General features: G+C 39.3%; 1 long non-coding RNA gene across 1 annotated transcript in view; it reads left to right on the top strand.

Moving 5' to 3' along the window:
- LOC107750385 (uncharacterized) overlaps positions 1-4,669 on the top strand; it is a 14,253-nt gene extending 9,584 nt beyond the window's left edge. Inside the window, exon 3 of the long non-coding RNA XR_001641137.1 lies at positions 3,639-4,669. This is a non-coding gene — a long non-coding RNA (uncharacterized LOC107750385). The remainder of the gene's footprint in view (positions 1-3,638) is intronic.
- The last annotated feature ends 221 nt before the right edge of the window (positions 4,670-4,890 follow it).

Here is a 4,890-nt window from a genome sequence, read left to right as displayed (position 1 = left end):
CTGCCCTGTATCTTGGTCTCTCATTGGCTGTAGGTCATCGCCGATGTAGTTTTCGGTCAGAGCTCATTTCACACAGCGTGATTGTGAATTGCCGACAGCTCCAGATATTTAACATGCCAAATATTTCATGGGCGTCGGCGATTCCCTCAGGTCGCGTCTTTGATAATTCACACTGCGTGATTATCTCTCGCGTGAACGAGCACCGATTTGCCTCCGATTTCGGGCATTTGTCGGCGATTTCGCAAAACCTGTCGGCGAGTGAAAAATCGGGCTAAAATCGTGCAGTGTGAACTCGGCATTAGATAGGTGTCGTATTCCCATAGGTAGATGGGGATCAGCTGAGAGTCAGCTGATGCGAGCTTGACTAACGTGACCTGCCAGAACTAACGTTACGCTTGATTTGTCTATTAACATTAAAAAAGTGCAGTAAAGGTAAAACTAGTTTGACAGGTGTAGGAGATTACTCTAAATCCTTAATAGATGAGCCATGTTCAAATCCAACGTAAATATATTCCTTGGTGGAAGAATTGGTAAACACTTTACAATAAGGATCAAAATCAATTCAATGCATTAGGTATTACAGACTAACAATTTTTACAGCATGTATTAATTTTAGGTAATTAAAAAATGTATTATTGTTCATTATTAATTCAAGTTTGTTCTTAATTAAATGTTATGTTAATTTTCTTAGCTTGAAATGTTAAAAATTTATATACAGAATTTATCATCTAGAATAAAAAATGCTGTAAAAGTATTGTTTATCCTTTATTTCATGTTACCATATAGAGCCTAAAAAGTTTTACTAGTATGTTTATTCCAATTTATAATAAAAAACATTATTATTACTATTTTAATATAAAATATTTTTAATTATTAATATATATCTCCTTGCAAGTTTTATAAGAGCAATAACCATCATGCTGTATTTGTGTACAAATACACAATAAGGCATTTTAAAAGAACACTTGACTCTAAACAAACGTCTTGAAAACTGATTATCTGCCAAATCTTGTTGTAATGTTGGACAGATGTCTTACACAAGACCATACGCACTAAATGTAGGCCTAACATCTTCCAGCTGTAAATGCATATATCGAAAACATGTTTTGTTGACATACGTGGGTATCACAGGTAGCCCAAATGGACCTGAGTGTTGAGACCAAAAAAGGCAGAGCACTGCATATTTTGCTTGTATTAATTGCTCCTATCCAGCAAATACAGACCGACCACAATATTTTATACACCTTCTGTTAACACCAGGTATTGTGCATGAGAGCACTTGAAAATACACGTATGTGACCCAGTTCTGTCCACAGCCTTTCACATTTGCCTTTAATCTATGTAGTGTGTGTGTCTGTATAAAGGCCAGTGTTTGCCGTGTGTTTTACACACCGTGTGCCCTGTCAGAAAAAGGGGCCCCTCTGCGTGGGCTTGACATTTCAGCAGCCTGCCGTTGGCCCCTCCTGCGATCTTTGCACACACATGCGCTCGCAACTTCCCACGATGCCTCTCTTCGTTCCCACCCACCAGGGACGCGCTCCGGTCTCATTTACCCATGAACCCCGGCGTTCCTTCCCCCATCCCGCCATGTCTTGCCACGGACGATTGTATTTTTGATGTCCAGAGGGGCAGTGCTCCGATTTATCATCTTTTAATGTGACATCTCACATTTATCACTCGGGTGTTAGAACACGCAACAGCAATCGAAAATGAGCTTCATTAGCTGAATATTGTGGCTGTAAGTACACCGGCTAATTAAATTCAAACAGACTCCGCCAACCAGAGAGGCAATTATATTATATGCACACAACATGATGAAGTATTCCTTGCTCTGTTAAAGAGGCAGCGCAGCATGCAAATATTTGTGTGTCGCTGACCCCTCTAGCGGTCTGACGGAGCCGGCCCGGGCATCGCGCTCTGTTTGATTGTGTTAATTTGGCTTTTTGAATAATATATCAGGCCTATATCACTTGTGCAATTAAGTACCGCCCGAGTCCTGACGATTACAGCCTGTGACAAGAACACCTTACTGTGCATTGATTTTTTTTTTAAATCTCATTGTTTAATCTCATCTTCTGTATTTTTGATGTCCAGAGGGGCAGTGCTCCGATTTATCATCTTTTAATGTGACATCTCACATTTATCACTCGGGTGTTAGAACACGCAACAGCCATCGAAAATGAGCTTCATTAGCTGAATATTGTGGCTGTAAGTACACCGGCTAATTAAATTCAAACAGACTCCGCCAACCAGAGAGGCAATTATATTATATGCACACAACATGATGAAGTATTCCTTGCTCTGTTAAAGAGGCAGCGCAGCATGCAAATATTTGTGTGTCGCTGACCCCTCTAGCGGTCTGACGGAGCCGGCCCGGGCATCGCGCTCTGTTTGATTGTGTTAATTTGGCTTTTTGAATAATATATCAGGCCTATATCACTTGTGCAATTAAGTACCGCCCGAGTCCTGACGATTACAGCCTGTGACAAGAACACCTTACTGTGCATTGATTTTTTTTTTAAATCTCATTGTTTAATCTCATCTTCAAGGCACTTTTGGGGATAGTAAGTGGAATTATAGCTATTCACTTTGAGGCAATAAATTGTTAATCTGCTAAAGTCAGATTGTCCCTATAGGTCACATTCTGAAATCTATCTCAGTAATGTTAGCTACAATCAGAATTGTGCACCATTCAGAATTCAACTGATATTGTCTTTTAAATTTCTAAATTTGAATTGAATTTGAATTGTGCTTGCAAACAGGATGCAAAATTGCAATTCATATTTGAATGTAAGAAAGTAAAAATTACAGTAACACTTTATTTTAGGGTATCTTAAGTAGTTGCTTATTAGCCTGCATATTACTAGAATATTAGCCATTTATTAGTACTAATTAAGCACATATTAATGCCTTATTCTACATGACCTTATTCTACATCCCTAATCCTACCCAATACCTAAACTTAACAACTATCTTACTAACTATTAATAAGCAGCACATTAGGAATTTATTGAGGGAAAAGTCATAGTTAATAGTGAATAAGTGTTCCCTTTTGTAAAGTGTTACCAAAATTACAATAAATGGAAAGTAAAAAAAAACATTAAAGTTTGGTGAGACCAAATTTTAAAAGTTCATTACAGACAGAGAGAACAATAGATAGAACGATAGATAGAATTATAGAATGATAGAACGACAGACAGACAGACAGACAGACAGACAGACAGATAGATAGATAGATAGATAGATAGATAGATAGTCATTCAGTCTATCTAGATAGACAAAAGGATGTATACAGTATGTTTGTATTTAGTTAATATATTTCATCCTATTTGATAAAAATAATAATTGTGTTCATAATTTCCTAGAATGCGTTACCTGTTCAAATAACAGATTTCAGTAAATTCCACTTCCTTTCATTCTAATTGAACTTCATGTGTGGTAGCAAATTTAATTCAAATTCACACTCACAAAATGAATTCTTCAATAATGAATTTGCCATAACCCTTGTTTAAATAGTGTGAACGAAAGTGTGACGAGCTCATAAAGGACTGAAATAATAGTCCCTCACAGAATCAACAGTCACATAAAAAAGTAGAGCAAATAAGAGCTCCTCTCTGCTTTCTTTTCTCCTCATACAGCAGTTTTGACAGGCGCTTAATGGCTTTTCCACAGCGGAGGGCCTCAGGAATGTGCAGGCTGGGCTCCGGGTAAAGGAGCGGCGCAGGACCGGGATGGACACAGATGTCATGCCGCGGCCTCTCTGTCTCTTTTTCCACTCCATTGAGCTTGTTACAGCCGCTCTCCAAACGCACCCTGCCTCCACATCCTCTTCCGAACACAGCCCTCTCCACGTGAGGCGGGAACATGGGAGGCCGCTGGAAATGGGTTGTGAAAAAGGGCTCCCAGGGCTCACGTGAAGAGTGAAGGGAAAGAAAGAGAGGAGAGAACGACCCAGCACACCTGCAGGATGACCGGGCGCTTCGCTGTGCTCAGGTCCATCCAGTGGATCGGTGGTCATCTTGTCATGACTTTTGCCCTCGGCCCCTTCCGGCCGCCCACCTGTCTCCCATCATGCCCTCCGTACGTCTCTGCCGGGCACCCCCCAAAATCAGCAGCACCTCTTGGGCACAGCCTCCCATTAAAGACATCTGTGCATAAGCGATGAGCAGATAAATCATTTTTGCAGAACAATTTTGATAAATGAGCTGTTCGCTTTGGAGTGCCTGTGCTTCTGCGCTCCTTTACCCCAGTGGTCCACGGTCTCTGTTTCCAACATGCTGCAGGCTTATTTTAAACCCATGTATACACACACACACACACACACATACACACATGCCAAAACCACCTCCTGCCAACAGCAAAGGTAGAGTAAGTTGGAAAGAGCTTTAAATAAGGAAATGTTTTGAGGCAAGTATTGCATTATTTGGCAAGTAATACTTCCAGCTAACATTAACAACCTAATTTAGACATAAATTAACACATTGGGGAGACTGGCTAGTTGCCACACTAGGAATTGGTCACCAGGGCTATATCTCAACTGTAAGGAGTCAAAAGTCTACACAACTGTGTGTTTTCTTTAACAGTGATATGTTGGCTTTACCCGCTTATTACAATGTCATCTTATTTTTTAATGGGTAAACAAGAAACATAGTGATACCACTTTGGGATCCATTACCCCTGTCAAATATATAACAAAGATAGATTTTAACCCAAAAAAATAAAAACAAATAAAAATCAGGTTGGAGGTTGTTTTATATGTTGCAATTTTAACATCATTTCTAATTACAATTTCTGCAATCTAAAACTTTTTTATTTTATTTTTACATTTTGCTGAATGTACAGAACATATACATAATTAGACTTTGAAAAAAATTCACTGAAGCATAAAGA

This window comes from Sinocyclocheilus rhinocerous, unplaced genomic scaffold (assembly GCF_001515625.1).
Source record: "Sinocyclocheilus rhinocerous isolate Xijiao unplaced genomic scaffold, SAMN03320098_v1.1 scaffold1053, whole genome shotgun sequence".
NCBI classification, from domain to species: Eukaryota; Metazoa; Chordata; class Actinopteri; order Cypriniformes; family Cyprinidae; genus Sinocyclocheilus; species Sinocyclocheilus rhinocerous.
The sequence above is the reverse complement of the archived record's forward strand: the minus strand, read 5'-3'. Positions and strand labels throughout refer to the sequence as shown.